Source organism: Taudactylus pleione, unplaced genomic scaffold, assembly GCF_031769625.1.
Source record: "Taudactylus pleione unplaced genomic scaffold, aTauple2 ptg000172l, whole genome shotgun sequence".
Lineage (NCBI taxonomy): Eukaryota > Metazoa > Chordata > Amphibia > Anura > Myobatrachidae > Taudactylus > Taudactylus pleione.
In genome coordinates, this window is record NW_028284574.1 from 12,917,043 (window position 1) to 12,942,199 (window position 25,157).

The following is a 25,157-nucleotide window of genomic DNA, read 5'->3' on the forward strand; positions in this document are numbered from 1 at the left end:
TAGCCAGGCACTTGAGTTCAAGGCCTGGAAAGGGAAGATGTAGTTTTGTAAATAAATATTTTTTATTTATTTTTTAATCTACAAGATTAAATAAAGGATTAAATAATTTGGTGTGTGAGTCTTGTTTTATTACAATACATATGTGCATTGGTGTGAAGATGCAAGCACAGCATTTCATCAAGACAGATATTAAGATACTCTGCTGAATTTAATACATTGCTCTGGACTTGCCACCACCTTTCATTTCTATGTTATGCCACCAAGCTGCATTTTAAACTGTAAACTGCTATAGACATTGTACTGTATACTGTTGCTACATGGTGTAAAGAAGCCTGGTCTAAAGGCTAGAAATGAGTGGGTTCAGATCTCAGAGATCCGAACCCACCCAAGTAGCAGATCCAAGTTGGCACGGGTTTTCCCACCTGACTCAGATCTGAAAAAGAGGCAAAACGTCATCATCTGACTGTCAGATTCTCACGGGTTTTGAATTCTATAAAGCTCCCGCGATCGCCGCCATTTTTCATTCTGGCTGTGGAGAACAAAGAGGGAGGGAGCTTGGAGCTCTGCTGTGCTGCTGTGTATAGGGCTGGCTACAGTGTTGCCTAATGTCCATAGGGGCTGGCTATTGTTCATATAGGGGCTGGCTGGCTGTTGTTGTGACTTAGGTTGTCCTGTCTATCCATAGGGGCTGTCTGTCTGTTGTCCATATATAGGGGCTTAGGTTGTTCTGTCCATAAGGGCTGGCTAGCTGTAGTCCATAGAAGCTGGCTGGCTATTGTCCATAAAGGCTGGCTGTTCTGCTATGTTCTCCATGGGGTGGTATTCACCCAACCCCAGTGTGAAAAAAAAATGTGTGCATGTTAGCCACACCTGTCATCAACGTAGGTGCGCAGGGGTACTGTGCTGCTGTGCTGTCTGTCAAGGGGCTGCTGCTGCTGCCTCTTTCAGGGGTGCTCTTCACACCCAGTGTGAAAAAACAAATCAAAATATTTTTTTCTGTGTGAGTTAGCAACACTTGTCAGCAACATAGGTGCGCAGGGGTGCTGTGATGCTGTCTTTCAAGGGGTTACTGCCTCTTTCAGGGGTGTTCTAAATCCCCAGTGTTGAAATAAAAACAAAAAACTATTTTTTCTGTGCATGTTAGCCACACTTGTCAGCAACGTAGGTCTGCAGGGTTGCTGTGCTGCTATCTGTCAAAGGGCTGCAGCCTCTTTCATGGGTGCTCTTTACCTCCAGTGCTTAAAAAAAATAACAATATTTTGTGTGCGTGTTAGCCACACTTGTCAGCAACGTAGGTGCGCAGGGGTGCTGTCCTGCTGTCTGTCAAGGGGGCTGTGCTCTTCATCCCCATTGTGAAGAAAAAAAAACAAAAAACAATTTTTTCTTTGTGTGTTAGCCACACTTGTCAGCAACGTTGCTGTGCTGCTGTCTGTTATGGGACTGCTGCCTCTTTCAGGGGTGCTCTTCAACTCCAGTGTTAAAAAACAAAACAATATTTTCTGTGTGTTAGCCACACTTGTCAGCAATGTAGGTGCACAATGGTGCTGTGCTGCTGTCTGTCAAGGGGCTGTGCTCTTCAACCCCATTGTGAAGAAAAAAAAAAAAAAAAAATTTTCTGTGTGTTTTAGCCACACTTGTCAGCAACGTAGGGGTGCTGTGCTGCTGTCTGTCAAGGAGTTGCTGCCTCTTTCAGGGGTGCTCTTCACCCACAGTGTGAATTTATTTTTTTTACTGTGTGTGGTTGTGTGTGTTAGCCCCAGCTTAGATGCACTATAATTGCTTGGTGACACTACTGTAAGACCGCAGTGAGTATGGAGGACATTCACATGATCAGATAGCAGGACCCACATACCAGTCTTGTAGCTGCTGGCAGCAGTCAGAATGACTATGCAAATCTGTCAACGTCATCTATGAAGGCGGATGTACCAGGGCTTAGGTCAGGCCAAAAATTCAGGCTAAAAAAAACAACTTTTACCCTATTAAAGCAAAAAAAATCAAATGCTAAGTCAGCTTTAGATAAACAGAAAATTGGCAATTTGCCATTCACTACACAAAGTGGCAAGGACAGGATAAGGCCTTGGCCTAGTTTATTATGACTGATGGTTCTAGTTGTGATGATTTAAGCCCTTCTGCTTGTAGAAGAGGTACAAAAAAAATAAAAATTGTCTCTGCAAAGTCACAGATCCAGGAGGAGAGTCCAAGTGTGTCCGTGGTTGCCATGTGTTAGAATGACATTTCTAATACTGTACTTGAAGAGGATCGTACTTCCACCATTTGTGTTCCCTCTGCAAATGTGCGGATGAGCAGCACAAGTCAACATGCTGATGTAGAAATTGAGGATGCTTCTGTGGAATTGCATGATGAGGATGAGGAGGATATTTAAGTAGTTGGTGATAACAACAACAACAAGGATGATGAGAATGTTGATGATGAGGATGTTGATAGCAAGGATGTTTGTGTAAAAACTGTAAATCAGGCAACAGTTGTTGCCCATATGGGAAAAATTCCATTGTTGGCATGCCTGAGCAAATGACCAAACTATCCATATCTCATGTGTGGAATCATTTCCACCCAAATCTGATCAGCCTTTGCCAATCCATTTATAACTATTGCCATGTAACAGTGAGTAGAGGTAAGTACCTTAACCATCTTGGAACCTCTTCCCTGTGACATCACTTGCAGCGCATTCATCAAATTGGAAAGGGTATTGAAACTTTTGGGACAAAAAAACAAACAACAATCAGTCCAGTGTCACCAAGCTGCTCCCTTCTATCTAGATCCAAGCACCTGCAATCTCCACCACCAACACCATCACCATCAACATCCTCATTCATGATTGGAAGTAGTCCTGCATCCAAAATCATAAGGACTGACTCCTCTCCTATCAGTTGTTCCTGAGTAGGAACCTTGAGTGTTACGCCTGCTGCTGTTGGTATGGGTGGATCGTCATCCCAGAAGGGGACCAGGAAGAAGACTACTTTTAGTAGTTCAATAAGTTCAACCAAACAATTGACTGTCACACAATCCTTTCATTTGGCGAAAAAGTATGACAGCAAATACCCAGTTGCACAGCGGATTACTGATGCCATAACAGCGATGCTGGTATTAGATAGGCACCCAGTATCTGCCATTAATGCAGTGGGTTTTACACAATTAATGGAGGTCATGTCTCCCCACTACCATGTCCCTTCTATATTCCATTTTTCTAGAATAACAATTCCTAATCTGTACAAGGACATTCAAAAAACCTTATTAATGTCCTCTGAAATGCCATTGTGCCCACTGTCCACTTAAACACAGATATGTAGACAAGTGGGACAGGGCAAACTAAAGATTACATGACTGTGACAGCCCACTGAGTAGGTGTATTGCCTCCAACAGTGCAAACAGCAGCATCAGCTAACAAATGCCAGCTCATTTAAAGGCAGGCTACTCTGTGTATAACCAGTTTTAGAAAGAGGCATACCACCAGGAACCTCTTAGAGAAACTCAGGGAAATCATTGCAAAATGGTTTGCCCTACTTGGACTCTCCTCTGAATTTGTTATTTCTGACAATGCCAGCAATATTGTGTGAGCATTACATGTGAGCAAATTCAAACACATCCCATGTTTTGCTCACACAATGAATTTGATGGTGCAACAATTTTTAAACAATTACAGGGGCGTGCAGGAAATGCTCTTGGTGGCACGAAAGATTTCTGGACATTTTCGACATTCAGCAACTGCATGTCAAAGATTGCAGCACCAGCAAGAACTGTTGAATTTGCCCTGCCATCAGCTGAAGAAAGAGGTAGTAACTAGGTGGAATTCTACCCTCTATATGCTTTAGCAGATGAAGGAGCAGAAAAATGCCATCCAAGGCTATACTACGGCCTTTGAAATTGTGGAAAGGAGCGGGAATGCAGGTGTTTTACAAGGTTCTCAAACCCTTTGAACTTGCCACAGGTGAAGTTAGTTCAAACACTGCCAGCTTGAGTCAGGTGATTCCCCTAATCAGAATTTTGCAAAATCAGCTGGAGAAACTGAAGGAGTAGCTGAAACGGAGTGATTCCGCTAAGTATGTGGGACTTGTAGATCAAGCCCTTCATTCGTTTTGACATGATCCAAGGGTCATCAATCTCTAGAAATCAGATCACAATATTTTGGCGACCATACTTGATCCTAGGTTTAAGTCATACCTTGTGTCTTTTTTTCCAATGGAGATAAATCTGAAAAAATTGTCAGCTCAAGCAGAACGTGACTTGGCAGCATCTCCTCCTTCAGTTTCTGCAGCTGCCAGGAAAAAAACTACATTTTCCTAAGAGACCCACTGCTGGTGGTGATGCAGATCAGTCAGCAAAATCTAATCTAATGTCATCTGGTTGGGTCTGAAAGAACTGCCTACAATGAGTGACATGTCTACCATTACTTTGTCTGAAACGGTCACCATTCAGAAAATGGTGGATGACTATTTTAGGGATAGCATCCAAATAGGCATGTCAGACAGTCCGTTTCACTACTGGCAGGAAAAAGAGGCAATTTGGAGTCCCTTACACAAACTGGCTTTGCTGTACTTAAGTTGCCTACCCTCCAGTGTGTACTCTGAAGGAGTTTTCAGTGCAGCCGGGAACCTTGTCAGTGATCGTTGTAGGAAGTTAGTTCTCCAAAATGTGGAAAAGATGATGTTCATCAAAATGAATTATAAATTCCATGAGGAAGACCTTTACCAACACTTACGTCCAAAATATACAAAAACATCTGTAATGGTGGATTCCAGCAGAGACAAATTTATATTTTGCGAAGAAGAGGAGGATGCACACACTTATGGGGATGATGATGACATCTAATAATCTAATGTCTTGTAAAGCCAGTTTGTGTATGGGATCTTTGCCACCAATGTTCACTGCACATTGTCAGCTTGCTTTGTGGGGGGTCCAAACAAACCAATCATTTTAGCCACAAGTTGCTGTCCCTGTCACTGAAGTGATTGGTTTGTTAAACTGTGAATGTCCTGTTTCATATATACAACATAAGGTTGAGTTGGAGGGCCCAAAGACAATTCACTCTTGCACATTTTTCCTTTCCATTATGTGCTGGTTGGGGCATTGCTACCTGACATTTTAATGTTATGGTTTATGATTGTCCAGAAATTGTAATGACCACAGACAACATCTCCTGCATGCCCCTTTCATTTTTTTAAATGAAAATTCTGAACCAATTGCTGCTTGTTGTGTCAACCAGACAGCACAAGTCACACAACAGTGACATTCAGCCAAGGGTTCTCAGCCCTTAAGGCCACATCCTGCTTCATGGCACAAATGCCACCTGTAATCACTCCTCACCAGCCCTCAAGGCTTTAATGGCCGCAACTTGCCAAGAATTCCAGGCCTCAAGGCTGTTGCAGAACTAATCATAGCTCTGTATTCCATTACTACACAGCATGGAGGTTGCATAAACAATTAACTATCAACTATCAATTCTTCAGCCAGTGGCTGCACCAATTATCAATTCTTCATCCAGGAGCAGCACCAATTATCAATTCTTCAGCCAGGGTCTGCACCAATTAAGAATTCTTCAGCCAGTGGCGGCACCAATTATAAAGTATCAACTCTTTTTTGTTCATCCAGTGGCGGGGTATGCGTATATGATGCCGACGGTCGCTATGCTGACCGCCGTCATCGCCACTGCAGATGAATCCTGGTGACGGTTAACCTACGATGGGTGACCAGCGCCCGGCATCCTGATCGAAGGGATGTCAGGCGCCAAGCGCGGACAGCAGTGGGGGGGAGGGTTAGGTTTAGGGTTCTGGGATGGGTACTTGGGGTTAGGCACCCCTCCCAGAGGTTAGGTTTAGGCTAGGTAGATGGAGGGTTAGGGCTAGGCACAACTGGGGGGAACTTAGGGTTAAGCACCCCTCTGGGGGACTTAGGTTTAGATGACAGGGAAAGGGGGGGTTAGGTTTAGGTACTTAGAGGGGGAATTAGGTTTAGGCACAGGGGAAGAGGTTAGGGTTAGAGGGTAGATTAGGTTAGGTAATACTTACCTTTCGCCCGATCGGGATTTTCTTCTGGATTTTTCTGCCGGGATTTGAATGCGGATGGCGGTGTAACGTATGTATTTCAGTGGCTGTGCCAGCTATCAATTCTTCAACCAAGGGCTGCACCAATTATCAATGCTTCAGCCAGGGGTGCAACAATTATCAAGTATCAACTCTTCTTACTTCAGCCAGTGGCTGCGCCAACTATCAACTATCAATTCTTCAATCTTCAAGGGGTACCCCAACCATCATCTTTGCACAGTTCTCAACTCAATTTATCACTGAGTTTTGAGCCAGCTAGCTGGATGCAACCTTTAGGCCCTTAACTAGATGAAAAAAATCAATATTTGAGCTGAAGTTGTCAAAATTGACTGGTAATGAGTATTAATAAAGTTATTGAGGTTAATAATACTGTAGGAACAAAAAAAGGCCAATTTTATGTGATTTTAGCTGTTTTTATGGAGAAAAAATCCAGATCCAAAACCAAAAGCGAAAAAAAAAACACGTAGGGGAGGTTTTGGCAAAACCAATCCAGATCCAAAACCAGGGGAGATCTAGATCCAAAACCAAAACACGGGGGTCAGCGCACATCTCTACTAAAGACACTTGGGCAGTTTTTCTTAAAGAGAGATAATTTCAGGTTCAATACTTTTAAAGTACTCTGCTCAACTGTAAGCATTGCTTTGCATTTTCCCCTCCCTCTATGTTATGCCACCAAGCTGCTTTAGACTTTAAATTGCTATGGACAATGTATTGCAAGATGGGGCCCTTCTCCCCAAATATAAGCCAGCATGAGTCATTCATCACAAATATTCCCGGAGAGTGAGGGCGGGGAAGCTGCCTACGGTATGAGAGTGTTACACACTGTGATTTCTTCATTGCCAATTTTGGTCCTTAGGGAGCAAGTCATTTTGTACTCTCCCCCACCATTACTCATTTCTATTCAATCCCACTGAGCTCACTGACCCAGTGATAAGCACAATGTATGTGTGTGTGTGAGACCCAGGTGGAACTATAAGAGGTAAATTTACTAAGAATCAATATAGGTCGAGTTTATTTATTTTTTTTAATCTCGATTTGCATCGTCTAAACTAAGGCTTGTTTTTTTTTTGTTTTGCAAATTTACTAAGAAGCGAGTTTAGCTGAATGTGAGTTTTTCGATGGAGAAGCAAATCGAGATTTCTCGGGTCAGTTTTGGTTTAACTCAGGGGAGATATCTCTTTTCTGTTGAAAGTTTGTTTTTTGGCGGGGATAGTTTTTTTTTTTTGCATTTGCATCTAATTAAGTGCAATTACTCGCCCGAGAACACCGGATACTTTCATAATCATTTTGATTGGTGGAAGTGATCACATGTTTTAGAATGTTCAGACAGAATATAAAGACACCCTGTGACGTCCGTACCTTGTGGGTTTGTGGCAGGAGTTAGAGAAGAGAGGGACAGTGAGGGGTTGTTGGTATTTTGTTGGCGGAGTTTAGTTTTTTGATTGCTGATTGATGAGTGAATTTTGGGCCTCATTTACTAACGAGTTTTATCACCAAAACGAGTGATAAATGTCACTGTGTATGATAAATGGTGCTCCAGCCAATCAGCTCCCAACTGTCAACTGTTAGAAAAATGACAGTTGGGAGCTTATTGGCTGGAGCACCATTTATCATACACAGTGAAATTTATCACTCTTTTTGGTGATAAAACTCGTTCGTAAATGGGGGCCTTTGTCTTGTGCCTGTTTGTAGTCATGTTCTTTTTTTGTACTTGCCTATATTTTTGTCTCTAGTCGTTTTCATTTCATCCTGTCAGTGGTCATCTGTGCTTGTGTGTGTGTGTGTGTGTGTGGTACTTTGGTGTCTGTGTGTAGTGGTGGTGACTTTGTTTTTTGTTCGTTTGTCTTTGTTGTTTAAGTGTAATTTGTGTATTTGTGTAGACGCTGATGTCTGACCAGCAGGAGAGCCAGGGAGAGATAGAGGTTCTGGAGGTGTTGGCTACCCAGCCTCAGGTTACTTCCAGTGAGGAGAGTGAGGTTGAGGCACGCTACAGGGGAAAAACAAAAACTGGCAGAAATTTCAAATTTACATTTGACCAGAATATGGCACTTGTGGGTGAGGTTCTTAAGCACCAGCACTTGCTGTTTGGTAGACAGACTGTCCACACCTCTGCCTGGTGGAAAGCTTCTATTTGGGCCAGAGTGGTGAATGCTGTAAATGCAGTGGGGCCCACTAAGCGTGATGCAAACCACTGCAAAAATAATTTTTCAGATATAAAGCACCGTGTTAAGGGAAAAATGACAGATGAGCTGAGGTATGCCAGGTCTACTGGCAGTGGCTCCCATATCATGCATTTTTTTTGAATATGAGGAACCCGTCAAACAGCTGATCCCTCCTGAATTTGTCTGTAAAACTTATGTCCGTGACACCGATGCCCCTAAGCAGACATGTGAGTATGTTTTGTCATGTCTAAAAATGTTTGCTTTTATTGTAAAATATGTATTTGTTTGCCTTATTGTTCCAGTGTTATTGAATAATGAGTTTTTTTTTATTAAAATTTAATATGGGTGTGGTAACCAACAGGAACCAATGGGCCATTATTTATTTTGGGTCTACTGTCTCATGCGTCCCCTTTTCCTTTAGAGGCGTAAAGTCCGTATCTGCGATACTTTTTCACCGATTACGTAATTTTCGCCAGTTTGTACTTTTCTCCGTATTGTATTTGAAAGAATTTCTGCCTAGGCGGAAAGTAAATGTAATATAATAGGTGGAAAAGTTTCGCCTATGAATAGGAGGCAGAAAAAAGTGCAGATTTTGGGGGTTGAGGTGCACCATTGCGGGAACGCCCGTGCAGCATTCAGACAGCCCCCCAAAGGTAAACTGTGTTAATTCAAAAATCAAAACCACTTAAGAACACCCCTAAAAATGACTTTGATTTTGGGGTGTTTTTTATAAAAAGTTGGTGGATAAAGTTCAAAATTAGCAAACTGGACTCTGGGGGAGTCCACAAGTATGCCCCAAGTATTTTTGGAATTGCAGGTGCTTGCGCCATGTGTTTTTTTTTTTTTTTTCGTTTTTTGCAATTTCACTCTAGCAACTTTAAAATATGCTGACCCCCAATTTCAAGTACGCCAAATTTGCTGGGCTAATTTATAAAAAAAAAAAACTCCTGCACCACGTATAAAAATTAGCAATTTAGCAGCTATGGAGCCCGTTAAAAAACCCCAAATACCTTCAGCAAGCCAAATCGGGTGGATCCATAGCTAACCCCCATGTCAGAGTATCTTTTGGGGGGTGTCAGGCTGAGTACCACAAATCTGACAGTACTTTCCACCTGTTCAAATTTCGCCGGGTCCCATTTTCGCGTACTTTAAAATTGAACACGGGGTAAAGCGGCCAGGCGCGTAATACTTTTCCGCATCCAAAAGACGTGATGTTGGTGAAAAGTCTGGGAGGCGGAAAAGTATAACGGGTCCGCTCAAACTGAAATGTCTTAGGTGTTTTCAGCCAGCTTGCTGTGTAGTTTTTACTTGTAATTAGAAACATGTGTTTACTTTTCTGCAGGTCAATTTTGGATTGTCTTGCTTTTAAAAACCCACAAATCAAGATGAGAACCACACATTTGAAAGACCAAATTTATGTTACCTACATTTATAAGGTATAACTTAAATGTACAAGTGAACATTTAGCACAACCACAGGTTCTAAATTCCTGGAAAGGTGAAGTACATACCACAGTAACACACATTAGAAAAAATGATTCATTTACATAAAGGACTATGGGGGTCATTCAGACGCGCTTGTGAGTGGCAGGAAGCTCGCAAGCGGGTCGATGTTCCCCCACTGCGCATGCGCACAACGGAGGGAGCTCCGTCGTGCGCATGCGCGAGACCCGGCGAGTGACGGGCTCTCCATCGCTCTCGGTCTCGCACCAAAGGGGGCATGCTGTCGATGTTGATTGACAGCACGCCCCCTTTGGTGGGTGTGCCGGGGGCATGCCCAAAATCACTCTAGGGCTTGCGGCAGCGAGACCCTACCGCAGGGTCTCATCGCAAGCCCGATGGTCACGATGGTCTTGACCATCGCGACCATCATCATGGACGCTCGCATAAGCTGTGGGTGGTAACCCACAGCTATGCGAGCGTCCAAGAGGATGCTCCATTTTCAGGTGGGAGGGCCCTGATTCAGAGCGAGCGCTCTGGTCAGAGCATTCAGCTCTGAATCAGGCCCTTTGTCATGAATGAGGCATCATCACACTATTTCTTATGGTACCTTGTTAGCACAAAGAAATGGCAGGAATTTTGACAAGTTTCTTTTTACATTTTGTGCCCTTTTATATACTAGCAAAGAAAACGAAAAAAAACATCTGACCCACAAAGGGAGCACCAGCAGCAGCAGCAGCTGCAAGAGCAGCACCACCAACAACATCAGCAACAAGTGTCCGAGGAGCCTGGTAAGTTAAGGGCCACTAGTTGTTTGTAGACACACAGAATGTAAATGACACAATGACAATGTGAATGTTGTTCTGTAGGTCCATCAAATCTTCCACCTAAAAAGAGGAGTCTGACACCAGAGTATTTTAGGCAGCAAACCCTACCACCAATATGTGAGGATGTTGTCTTGTTTTCGGGGGGCCCCTCTTCACCTTTCTGGATGGTGAGTTTGTGTGGATCTGTTAGAAATATATGTGTAAAAAAAATTCAAAGTTTGTTACAGGTTTGGCTTTTAATTTTTGCTTTGGTAAATGTTAGGTTTTGGGACACAAAGTAATGTATGTTTGCTTACCTGGTTATGGATTTGCTTCAAAATCATTTTACACTCGTTTTAAGGGGCTACTTATAACTGTCATGTATTTTTCGCCTTGGACACAATGCTGCTTTTGGATGTAACTTCCACTTTCATCATTGTGTACCTTTTTTAACTTAGGTTCCTAAATTGAATAAAAATCAGGTTATTTTTCACATAAAAAAGGGTGACTTTGGTTGTTTCTTCAAAATTATGTTGTAAAAATTATTTAAAACCTTTTGAGGGTTAGCAGTTTCTAATCTGACCTGCATAAATATATACACTATATATAAAGGCATATATGATTTGCCTTTTGAAAATATTAGGGTTACAAAACAACCCTAAATGGCACATTAATCTGGGGAGTTTATGGTGGGTCTGTTACCTTTGGAACTTCTATTTTGCCACCAATAGAGTTGTATGTCCTGTACACTACATCACACATTGTTTGTTGATTTTACAACTTGGGGATGTCCAGTTGCACCTTTAGAGGGGTTGTTGTTAATTCATTTTTAGTTAGGTATTGTTGCCAACAGTGCCTTCAAAAATGTAATCTTTGAAAGTACCCATAATATGTTGGAAGAATCATCTATTTCCTTTGTTCTGCAAAAAGAAACATTTTTATTCAAGGTAACTCACCAAAATAATAACCCAAGTGTCTCTTACAGATTCGCCGGAACAACCTGTCCTTACACAAGAAAACTTCTTGGATGAAGGACTGTCTGAAAATGATGAGACAATTACATTAACAGTAATCCCACCAACTCCAACGATGCCAGCAACAAATATACTGCCATCCACTCCAACCATTTTGCTGTGTACACCACAAGCTCAACCACCACCTCCCCCTCCGCCTCCACAGCCAGAATCCACATACTGGCAAGAAATGTACATTTGCCAACAGCAACAAATGGAATTATCATGCACACACATATCACAAAATCAAACTATAAATGAAATCGGCCACAGACACATCAAAAACCAGATGGCTCAGAGGGTGGAGCTTACACATATGGCCAACTCTTTGGAGCAAATGAGACAGAGCATAGGTAGATTGGAGTCTGCACACTTACGCAAAGCAGAGCTTTCTAATAGGTGCATTGAAAATTTTAGGCACATAATGGAAAATGAAACATCTGCGTTTAGGGAATTTTCCAGAATTTTAGACAATTTAGGGATACAAATTTTAGGGCGCTTACTGAAAACTACAGCAAGCCTGACCTCAAGCAGCACTTCACATACACCAACACCAATTGTCACACCACCTAGATGCACAACTCGAATAAGAGGTGGCAGCAAGTCAGGGTGGCAGGGGTCACTCTAATTAAATTATGATAAAAAACATAAAACATATTTGATCCTTATGAAGAGGAATTGAATAGCTCATGTTAAGAGCAAATACTGTATATATGCCCAATGGAACTGGCAATGTTCTCCTGCACACCCTGTCCCCACTGGCAATGTTATCCTCCACATGTGGCCTTGCACGCTATCTGGCTACTGATGATGATGTTATCAGCATGCATCAGTTAGCACTGGCCAGCCTATCAGGAGCTTATATGGGCGAACTGGGAGTAAAATCCTGGGTTGCACCATTCACACAAAACACGGGTTGTCTATCCGGGACTTACATCCAGGGAAAAACCCTGGTCAATAGCAGGGGCACCAACTTTGGAACGCGTTCCCGGGTTATTGCCTTTCATACCCCTTTCAGACATACAGCAAAAACCCAGGTTTTTGGCCGTGAACGTGCATCAACCTGGGTTTTTACTATGTGTCAACTGAAACGACCTGGGTCGAAGTCCTGGGTCTATGACCCTGCTCTGTACAAGGGTTTTCCCCCAGGTAAAACCCAGTTAGGCTTTAGTGTGAATGCATCCAACCCAGGTTTTCAGACCCAGGTTTTAAGACAACTTTCTCATTAGCTGTTCCGTGCACTTGCAGATAACATCAACTGCAGTCATCCGGTCCACATGACTGGAGAGCAAATTCATTTATGTGTGTATTATTTTATGTGAAAATTTTGTCTTTGTATAGACGAAAATTTATAAAGGCTATATTCATAATTTTCTTAATGTAAAAATGTATTGGTTTTCAATAATAAAAAAAAAAACATTGGAAACAAACAAACTTTGTGGCCTTCACTCTAAAAATTTTAATTTTTATATTATGTCATTACTGTGAACAAAACAATAAGTGTCCCCTTTAAATCCACATTAAGGCCCATATTCAATTAGATGCGAAAAGCCGAGATCTGCAAAAAAGTATTGCTGATTGCGACTTTTCGCCTGTTGGAAACTTATCTCCATATTCAATTCCATCCGCACATTGCGTATGCAGAAAATCAATGAAATGTAATAGGCAAAAAAGATTTGCCTCTGAATAGCAGGAGAAAAGAAGTGGAACATTTTTGTTTTGGGGTGCAAAGGTGGTGAAACCACGCAGAACCCTTTAGACAGCCCCCCAATGGACAACTGCGTAAAACAAATCCTGAAAAAAACTTAAGAACACCCCCAAAAAAGTACTTTGAATTTGGAAGCGAAAAAGCACAAACTAGCAAAATAAGGTTCTGTTGGTGCTCTAAGAAGCGGTCAAGTGTTTTTGGGATTACAGGTGCTTTTATAAGGTAGGAATTTCACTTTTTTTTAAAAAAGTTCACTTTAGAGACATTAGAAGATGCTTGCACCCATTTTCAGGTACCCCAAATTTGACAGGACTACTTATTTTCACCAAAAAAAACCTGCTCTATGCCATTCTTCACCATTTGTGCAAAGACACTAATTAGAGGCAATTTCCCCAGCTTAAGTACCCCAAACAGTTTTATTCGGGCTATTAGGGCACTACTACATTGATCCCCAATGTCTCTTCATCTATTTGGGGGGGTGCATGCCGATTTTCCCGATTCTGACACCACTTTCTGCCTGTTCTGACTTTGCGTGTCACCGTTTTTGTGTCGTTTGGAATTGAATAGGGTGAATAGCGGGACGCGCACGATAAGTTTCTGCGGCTAAAATACGTGATGTAGGCAAATAGTCCATGAAGCAAAACTTTATTGCGGGTGCAAAACTAATTGAATACCGCCCTAAATTGCAGGGAAGACCCAGGTTTAGTGTAAAAATATCCAACTGTGAAATTTCTAGGGTTTTGGTGTAGTGTGAATGGGGGTCTCAGACTAAGACCTGGGTTCTGCTGGGTGACCTGAAAAATGTGACATGTGTGGGGTCCTGAGGACCGAGTTTGATAACCACTGCTATATAGCAACAGTGTACAGCAAGCATAGCCTGTAATGAGTACGATACAATGTCTAAAGCAGTTTTCAGTAAAATGCAGCTGGGTGGCATAACAGAAATGAAAGGTGATGGCAAGTTCGGAGCAGTGTATTAAGTTCTGCAGAGTACCTTAATAATATTAATCTTGAATTCCTCTGTGTTTATGAAATGCTGTAAGTGCATATTCACACCAACATAGATATGTATTCTTCTAAAACACAGGACTAACACACTAACTTATTTAATCTTTTATTTAAACCTGTATAGTGGATTCAAAAAAACAAATAAATAAAAAATACTGATTTACAAAGTTATATTTTCCCTTTCTGGGCCTCCAAACCCGATGCGCAAGCTTTGGAAAGATCTCACCTTACCCACTCAACCCCACGCAAGTCAGCCATAGCAGCTGATCTACTTATTGGGTAAGTCATGTCTAGCATGCGCCTTTACACCAACGTCTACAATGTACAGTAATGTCATTAGTGATTTATAGTCTAATGAAGCTGGATGTCATAACATGAAGATGAAGAGATGAGGAAAGTGTGGGGCAATGCATGATCTCTCTTTATGAAAAAATTCCCATGTGGCTTTAAGCCAGGCATCTTTACATTATGTAGCAACAGTATACCATATGGTTGGCCCATAATGATTACAATACAATGTCTATAATATACATTATATACTATGGATATAATGTCATCAAATAATTTAATCCTTTATTACACAGTCAACTGCAGCTCTGCATTCATGACAAAATGCAGTTTAGTACTACTGTATAGTCTAACAAATGATAGGTTCCATCAGCCAATCAGCAAGCGCTACTACAGAAGCTTTTTTGGCTATTTGACGCATGCGCAGTGCAGTTTAGGTAAAGTGACATCTGGTGGCCAGAAAGTTGTTTTACATGCTCCGGCTTTTCCAGCGCTTCAGGACATAACGTTGTGCCTTACTGCAGCATGATGCAACTTAAAATGCTAAGCAGTGGCATGGCAGGGCACAATTAGCACGGCACGCTGCATGGTGTATGGACCAAAGATGTAGCAGGTCATGGGTTGGGTATGGGATCCCAGTGGTCAGGATGCTGCTGGTTAGAATACAGAAAGCAGCATCCTGACAGTCAGAATCCCAACACCCTTCGGTAAGTAAGGTAAGACTAACCATTACCCCTATCACTAACCCTCCCACCCTGGTGCCTAACCCAAAACTCTCCCCATAGTGCCTAACTCTGAACTCCCCCTCACTGGTGCCTAATCCTCCCTCCCCAGTGCCTAACCCTAACCTCCCCCTCACCGGAGCCTAACCCTATCCCTCCCTCCTTAGTGACTAATCCTAACTTCCCATCTTTGTGCCTAACCCTAACCTCCCCCTGGGAAGTGCCTAAGCCTAATCCTCTCCCCATAACCCCCATTACTTACCTTCTCAATGGATTCAGGTGCTGGGATCCAGATGATTTCAGGGTTCCGGCAACAGTATTTTGACTGTCGGCATCCAGCATGCCGTGATGTTGACTACATCCCCAGTACACACCTGTATGTCAAATACACAGAAACACCACCCCTAAATATGTCCTTTCATATTTCCTTTAATATATGTAATTTACTATATGTATGCTGAATTGAACTTCAATGTGAAAGCCATAACTCCCAAATAAAATGTGTAGTAACATATGTTAAACTACTGCCGATACTATGGGGTCTATGTACTAATCCTTGGAGGGAGATAAAGTGGAGAATAAAGTACCAACCAATTAGCTCCTAACTGTCACTTTTTGTAACTAAGGGCCTGATTCAGAGCCACTCGTAAGCGGCAGCTCGTTCGCTCGGAACATTGTTTGCCCAACTGCGCATGCGTACGGATCATTATACGCATGCGCGAACCAGTCAGTGCGGCCGAAATTCATGTGCTCACAAAATAGCGAATGCCTGATAATTTGAGTGACAGAATGAGGCGTATGTGGGTGGTAACAGGGGAAGGTGCTTGAAAACGGGGAGTGAAGATCCGATCGCAGGTGTGCTTAAAGGTCAAAACGGGCGTTTTATGGGTGTGCATAATTAAAACAGCAGCGTCATTGACCACGTCACAGGGTTATTTAACAGCCAGAACTGCTCGCAAAATTGTGGTAGCAAAAACCAACCACAAGAATAGCGAGCAGTGCATACCCTGTTCGACGTACTCGATTAATCTAATAAATAGCGGACATGACGTAGGATGCGAGCGGCCAGGGGGTGTAGTTTCCCAAAAAATGACTGCAAGTTTTGTTCGCTCGTTCAGACCTAGAGGCGTGAACAGACCGCAAACAGCGAACGGTTCATTTGAATAGCCACCCCTATTTTCTGGACGAGCGAGCGCTAATTGCGTCCGGCTCTGAATCAGGCCCTAAGTCTGTAAAGTGACAGTTAGGAGCTGATTGGTTGGCATTTTATCTCCATACACGCTTAGTACACATACCCCCTATATCATAATTTCAAGGAATGTGTGCTGACCCCTGTGGTTTGATTTTGGTTCTAAATCATCATTATGTTTTGGATTTGGTAAAACCACCCTCAGGTGTTTTGGTTTTGGATCTGGATTTCTTAAAAAATTTGACCCTTTTTTGTTTCTACGGTATTATTAACATCAATTTTTACCACCTCAGAGCTCACAATATTGTTTTCACCAATACTGGTCAAAGGATTCAGAAAGCTTGCTTGCTAAACTAAGCAACAGGGCAGCTGCACAAAGTCACACAGTAGTGGCAGGCAGGAAGGTAGTTTAATAAACTATACAACTCTATAGAATATTTTCATTAATCAAGAACTACAGTAATTGCCTAAATTTAAAAGTCCAGTAGAAAATATAATAAATGGATAACTTAAAAATTATTTAAGTGCAGGGTCTCCCCAAGTCAGTAACCAGCCTGTACCACTGAGCATGGTCTGTTAATGGACAATATGGAAAAAAATGGCGTGTGGTACATTCTATAACGTAGCACTTCGCATGCAGGTACACCTGCACACAGAATAAAGGCATGCCGCATATAATTTTAATCAGCAGAAGCTGCTTGTGCATCCTATTTGCATCGCTTTGTGAATAAAACACATTTGAAGGTAAAAAGTAGTACGAAAAGACGTTTGGTGCTACCGAGTTGCACAGCTCGCACACGATATGTTTAAGTGCATGTAAAGACATGATTGAATAAACACACAAAATACATTCAATATCCCAGCAAGTGACTTCAATAGGAGTCTCAGTAGATGATTGCCAAGTAGAGTCAAGTAGACGGTTGTGATGTCAATACTCAAAATCTTTAAACCAAAGTTTGATTTTTTGCTGGAGTCCTGTACTGCTAAGATTGCAACATAAATTATCTGGGCCAAATTGCTACAAATCAACGAACACATACATGTGGAGGCAACAACTGAGAATTATGCCTGAATCACTAAAGTGACATCTCCAAGACACCAAAATGAAACTGTTTCAAATGTCACAAAATTGCACACAAGGCCAGAAGGGGGGTATCCACTTAGCAATTTAACCAAGCAATTGCACAATAACGACGTCATTATCATGCAATCGCTTGCAAATCGCGAATGCATCGTGCATGCATCGGGCATGTTTTGGTCGGAAGCGACCAGTGATGCGCGTGCCTGCTGGTTGCTGCCGACATCCGACATCGCCCATACATGGTGGTCAACCTGATGATCTCGTCAGGTTCAGCATGTGCGGGGATGAGGGATGTGCCTGGACTGAATGAGTGAGCGTTCAGTCTAGGCACATCACTAGATATACAAATGAGAGCATGACAGCAATGTCGTAATCATGCTCTCGTTTGTATATCTATAAGTGGATACCCGCCTTTAGAGTGCAGAACAAGTGGACCAAGCAATAGATGATGAAATCATGACCAAACTGCAATAAAGGTTAAGTCAAGTCTTTAAAAATGTTAATTCTGTGACAGGTAAAGGGACAGAATATAAAATCCTTAGGGGGAGACGTATCAAAGCATGAATAGAGAAAAAGTACCAACTAATCAGATTCTAGCTGTCATTTTTTAACCACCTGTAAAATGACAGCTAGAAGCTGATTTGTTGGTACTTATCACTTTCCACTTTATCTCTCTCCAAGCTATTATAAATATCCTCCTTAGTGATACAGAAATTGGAACAGTCACTTCTTGTTTGAAAATCTGAAGTGAGACAATAGTTACCAACATTGAGAATGTGTTGTATGTACCAGATATGGCAACTAATCTGTATAGCTATAATCATATTGGAAAAGAAGGGTTTAAAAGTCCAGTTATCAAAAGAGCAATCTAATAGCTATTGCAACTCAATGCCAACAAGTATCTGTCCTGGTCATGGAGATGTGTTGAGCAATGGCTGCTTCTGATGTAAACCAAGCCATGGAATTATAGTAGAGGAGATTAGGTCACCTGGGATATGACAGTGTCCAAATGTTGTTAGAAGGCATGGTGACAGGAATGTCATAAAATACTTTAACTGGCCACCATGTGAGTATTGCATAATGGGGAAGCATGGAAGCTGTCCTTTCAGAAGTCAGTGACCGGAGCTGAACAACAACTGGCACTAAGGCATATAGATGTCTGTGGGCTAATGGAAGTGGAAGTGGAGTCACTTAGTGGGTACAGGTACTTTATGACACTTATTGATGATAGTGTAGACCCACATAGTTTTTTTAGTTAAAAGTCCTGAGATCTGACAATGGTGGTGAGTATAACAAGAATCTATTAGTCATTCTTGAAAGGCATAGCATACAACACCCTTGTGTTCTAATAAAGGTGGTACCTGGTTAAGTCAGCTCTCAAAATATGCACACACTATACAAATATTGGGCCAATTTGCCAATAATCGGGTGATTGGCTTATTTATGTAGTATAGTATGTAGGAATGAACATTTCTGCTTTTTGATGATAATATGATTAAAAAATGTCCAAAAACACAATAATTCAATTATCCAATCGGTCGGCCGAAACAGAAAATCTCTCAATGTTGAGAAGGAAGTGTGCATTATGGATAATCTGCCCATTATTCCTACATTTTCCCATGACTATGCAATCCTCCTTGAAATGGGCATATGCAAAATCAATGTGGTGTGGCCAAAAATCAGTAACTTCTAATAAAAAAATTACATAATGTGTAGCACAGATATTGGGGCTTTTGCTTTACCAAAAAATTGGCCCATTTGTCAACCAAATAAAACACAGTAACTTTCAGAATACTGGAGCACAGCACTTAGGAGTAGGGGCAGTCTAAGAGAGGGGGTGATCCATGTGCAGGGTCTGTAAGGCCCCCCTACATGAAAGTAGACTCTGGCATTGTAACTTCTATACTGTGCATTTGCAAATTTCTGAGACAACAGCCACTGCTGCATTTTCCTGGCAATTTCTGACGCTGCTGAATAGGTCCACTGATGGAAGAATGGCAGCTCAGATATGTGAGTCTGGGCTCAATAGTGCAGAATCAAAAAAAATTGTGAGCACACAACCAGCAAGTGGCATTACATCAGCCATAGTAAGAAGAGTTTGAGGCAAAGTCGTTTGGTTCCACGTGTGACACAGCTATGAATTCATAAAATGTGATGACACCAAGAATGGTATTTTTGTTCATTATATAGCCATTCAAAAGAATAACCCAAGAAAATATCATTGTGGCCTAGGAGATGGTGAAATTGTGGAATTTTATGTCATCAATGGAGAAAAAGGTCTACAGGCAACAAACGTTGCTGGCGCTGGTGGTGCTACAGTTAAAGGCAGCAGATATGCAGGAAATCACAAGCATTACTGGTGCTATCTACATCGCAGAAGTCCTCCACGCTACTACCAACAAAATACAGCTAATACAGTGTAAGTGGAGAGGAGTGTATGGAAGTTAAACAATGTGGCAGAAAGTGTACATCAACCACAACCTTTACTAATGAGTCCTTTTCAGAGCGAGTGACCGACCATGAACGTACACAACAATATCTTGATGTCCCAGAAGAAAGTAAATATGATGATAATCTCTCTCTCTCTCTCTCTCTCTATATATATATATATATATATATATATATATACACATATATGTATATGGATATACAACATATTGGAATCCATAGTATTCTGCAAAGTGCAATTGACTTTCATTATAACCGCTCAACTGCTTTTGTTTTTGTGTGCTGATCAGTGAAGATTCAAGATACATTTTAGTACTACTGGACTTAATTTATGTAAATATTCAGCTTCTTGAAAAACGTTATATTGAGTTATGCAAAGTTGGTTATAAATGCACTTATACTATAAGGCATGCTGTAATCATTGTGTTGTGATGTTTGTAGGAAATATTTAACTGAAGCTCCTTATGCATGTGCCAGAAGCTGAAGGGAAAGTTAACCCCTGCAGTACTCTTTAACTCCTACAGTGCTGGTGAGTCTCACTTGGGGGGGTATCACATTAGTTTACCTTTTTTTGGAGGGTACAGGCTGATTCCCCCATTTTCCCCTGCACTTTTTGCCGGTCTTCAAAGCAAGAATTATCGGGCAAATGTGTTAAAGTGCATTTTACAATAGGATTGCCCAATAAACGGGAACATGCAAACATGCGAAAAGTGGCAAATTCAGGCGAATAGTCTGAAAACTTAATGTCATTGTGGCAAATTCTATAAATCCATCATCTATCTATCTATCTATCTATCTATCTATCTATCTATCTATCTATCTATCTATCTATCTATCTATCTATCTTTCTATCATGGCAAGGGTCGAACTAGGCCACCGGGGAGTTGGGGAAATCCCCTGTCTGCTCAGCTGAATTATAGCCACAACCTCAGTTGTGGAAGGGCGGGACATATGGTTACAGTGTTGCAGGATGCTGTGTAGCTGCTTGCTGGGCAGTCATCTAGGCTGTTTTGACTGACCCAGTGGCAGCTGAAGTCGGTGGGCATGTTCATGAGCCACAACCTCAGTTGCGGAAGGACGGGGCATATGGTTACAGTGTTGCAGGATGCAGTGTAGCTGCTTGCTGGGCAGTCATCTAGGCTGTTTTGACTGACCCAGTGGCAGCTGAAGTCGGTGGGCAAGTTAATGGGACCTGGTAGCTACACACAGAGGACTGGGGCCCTGCATTACTAGGTAAATCCCATGAGGTTCTGCAGAGGGGTCAGAGGAGTATGTGCTGAGCTTTGATTGGAGGAGCCCATTACATGTTCTTCTGAGGAAGTAAGAGATAGGGAAGGAGTGATGCCACCATCTCTCACACCATAGAAACGTGCACCACCTATGGAAGGTGCAGCTTTTCCATCTGACCATGGACTCCTATGCTTGCACCTCAGCATCTGGGAACTCACCCTTGACACTCCAATAATACACCCATTAAATGGACTATTTTTGTGTGCATTTCTAGCCACCTCCCAGTCACTGTCCAGGAATGCCCATAACATTGGCTGCTTTCCTAATTTATTGTGCTAGACTCTTTTAAATATTCTTAATCCAGCTCTGGACTTGGGCAATTGTTCTCTTTAGTTCTGCCTCCTGATGGGTAGCCAGACCCCCTCAATCATCTTTTTCAGCTTTATCCCATTACCTTCAGTGGGCCCCTACCATTGCATTTTCCCTATGGTTTGTTCATGCCCTAGTCTGACACTGATCATGTCAATTGCTAGCACAATAATGTTAAATCACAAAATATGTTCCTGGCTTGAGGCTCACTATCACAAAGACTTTTAACAGTAAGACCTCCACCAAGCATATCAGCTACTAAAAACACATAGGAAAGCAACTGACACAAGTTGGATTAAATGAGCTAACATTTGTACACAATATTGCATTGCCCAACTTAATATAACTTAATAGTAATAGTGTAGTATCTTTTGCGCTTCCCCTTGTGGTGTAGTAATGGTGTCTAGTGGTTAATGGATACGCAACCCCTGGTGGTGTATGGATATATTCTTACCATAAGTTGAATGAGGTACTATATAAATTGAGCTCCACTGAGTGATATGACAAATGTTTAATATGGTATAACATAAACATAAATGTAAATCAGCTTCACAATACACACAATGGTATGCTGCGATGTGGTTTTAACAGCACAAACAATATGGATGGCTACACACAGTGGGATACAGTACAATCTAAAAAATAGTGGTATGAAAGAGTTCAGACACTGATAAGAAGTGACAGGTGGCATCCCAACCTGTGTAAGTCCTTCTTGGTGGCTTCCTGCTCAAAAAAACAAGTATTTTACAGTGGATGCTGGCACTTGGTGATGTGGGTCACATGTGCAGAGTACCTGGTATGTGGGGACTTCTGTTTGGAGTAGTTTGGTCTTCTCGCCAGGGATGCAGCAAATGGCTCACCTAGTCTTGCTGGTCCTCTGGGCGTCTACCTGAAATGTGGGTCCATGGTCAGTGCAGCAGGGTTGGCGGTCTGTTCCCAGCAGGGGTATACCACGTGGTGGCTGCACCTTCCTCTCCTCGATGTTGGAAGCTGCAAGGTGGTCTCTGATGGTTGCAGTGCTGTGTGTCTGGCTTCTCTGACTTCCGGATAGAGTGCGCTCTAGTGTCAGGTGCGGTCACGTGATCAGTGGATGGAAGGTACAGTGTTAGGCACAAGTGTTCAGTATGTCGTCCCAACGCGTTTCAGCCCTTAGGCCTTCCTCTGGGGGTGTAGTATTTTTTTTAATATAACTTAATATTTGGAACTTTGCATTCCAACCCAAAAAATCACTGTGTATTTGGAGTATATCAAATACTTTTGACTACATACAGTATTGAAGGATATTTCTGAATAACTTGTTCATCTGTAGCACTGACTGTGAAGCCTCAATGGTCAGTCTATAGAGCTGCAAATCAGGAGAGCATGCCCCTAGATGCAATAAAAGGATTAAATTAATGAATACATAGGTTACATCAGTAAAATAATATATTTTGTTTTCTTATGCACTGTCCAATGCAGGCTTTTCACCAGCAATCCAATATAATCAAAAACCAGCAAAAACAATACAATACATTTTAAAATAATTTTGAAAACACAACAGAGTTTAATTCAGGTCATCTTTATTGGCAGTATTACTTGTATATGTTTGTAAAGTATACGCCTACAACTCACCCCATGGCAACGCATTCACTTGACTAATCACTGCAGCATTCCTCTTTCATAGACTATAAAGCAATTAAAGAAGCCCACAGTGCTGTCCAGAACAAAATGTTTATTATAGTGAAAAGCAACACCAACTTGAATGGCTAACCTATCCACATATAAATAATTAGACATGTTTCAAATGATTGCAGAAATATTTCATTTATTACCCCGTCATAGTGTGCCATTTAGTTAATGCACCCTATCTGTTCATCTGAGTTTAATTCTCTATATTAAGGTTTTAATAAAGTCTATCTATGTATCTATCTATGTATCTATCTATCTATCTATCTATCTATCTATATATCTACATATGTGTCAACATATATCTTACCTCTGTGAAGCTACAAGTCGCTTTAAACATAACGCATGAGTGCTGTGCAACTTGGTAGCACCGAGCGTCTTTTAAAGTGACGTTTTACCTTTAAACATGACTTATTCGCAAAGTGATACAAATAAGACGCACAAGCTGTTTCTGTTGATTTAAATTACATGCGGCATGCCTGTATTCTGTGTGTGACTGTGGGTGTATCTAAAGGTAAAAAGTTGCTTGAAAAGATGGTCGGTGCTACCAAATCACACAACGGCATGGCGCAACTAGAAGAACTGTTTAATTCACAAGGAAGTAAGATCCATCTATTCACTATCTATATATCTGTCTGTCTATCTATCTATCTATAAATCCATCCACTATCTATCTATATATCTATCTATAAATCCATCCACTATCTATCTATCTATCTATCTATTTATCTATCTATCCACTATCTATCTATCTATCTATCTATCTATCTATCTATCTATCTATCTATCTATATCTTAATTTTGTTTAATATCTATACAGTATGTCTTGACTTAAACCATCCATCACATACTTTTTATTATTTATTTATTTATATCTAAAGGTAAAAAGTAGCTTGAAAAGATGGTCGGTGCTACCAAATCACACAACGGCATGGCGCAACTAGAAGGACTATTTAATCACAAGGAAGTAAGATCCATCTATTCACTATCTATATATCTGTCTGTCTATCTGTCTATCTATCTATCTATCTATCTATCTATCTATCCACTATCTATCTATCTATAAATCCATCCACTATCTATCTATCTATCTATCTATCTATCTATCTATCTATCTATCTATCTATCTATCTATCTATCTATCTATCCACTATCTATCTATATCTTAATTTTATTTAATATCTATACATTATGTCTTGACTTAAACCATCCATCACATACTTTTTTATTATTTATTTATTTATTTATATCTAAAGGTAAAAAGTTGCTTGAAAAGATGTTCGGTTCTACCAAATCACACAACGGCATGGCGCAACTAGAAGGACTATTTAATTCACAAGGAAGTAAGATCTATCTATTCGATATCTATATATCTGTCTATCTATCTATCTATCTATCTATATATCTATCTATCTATCTATAAATCAATCCACTATCTATCTATCTATCTATCTATATATCTATTTATCTATCTATCCACTATCTATCTATCTATCTATCTATCTATCTATCTATCTAGGAATCCATCCACTATCTATCTATCTATCTATCTATCTATCTATCTATCTTAATTTTGTTTAATATCTATACAGTATGTCTTGACTTAAACCATCCATCACATACTTTTTATTATTTAATGACACTTTAAAAATATACTTTTAAAATTAAGATGTAAGCATGTCTGTTAATGACATTGCCATCATTTAAATGTTATCATATATATTAGCCTGTGTATATTGTTTCACTATCTACAATACCTCTGCCTAAATTTTCCTTTCATTTTTTTTCCTCCTGCTCCTAATTTAAAAATATTTATCACCAACTTTCGAAAGTGCTGACAAACTCATTAAGTATGAGATATAGCCCAAGCAAAAACTTCCAAAGGCAATTTTCAATCCCTGACAAGCATATGGTGCAACAGCTGAATTTTAAATGTGGATAATTTTTTTTCTTTCCTTTCTAATCTCTTA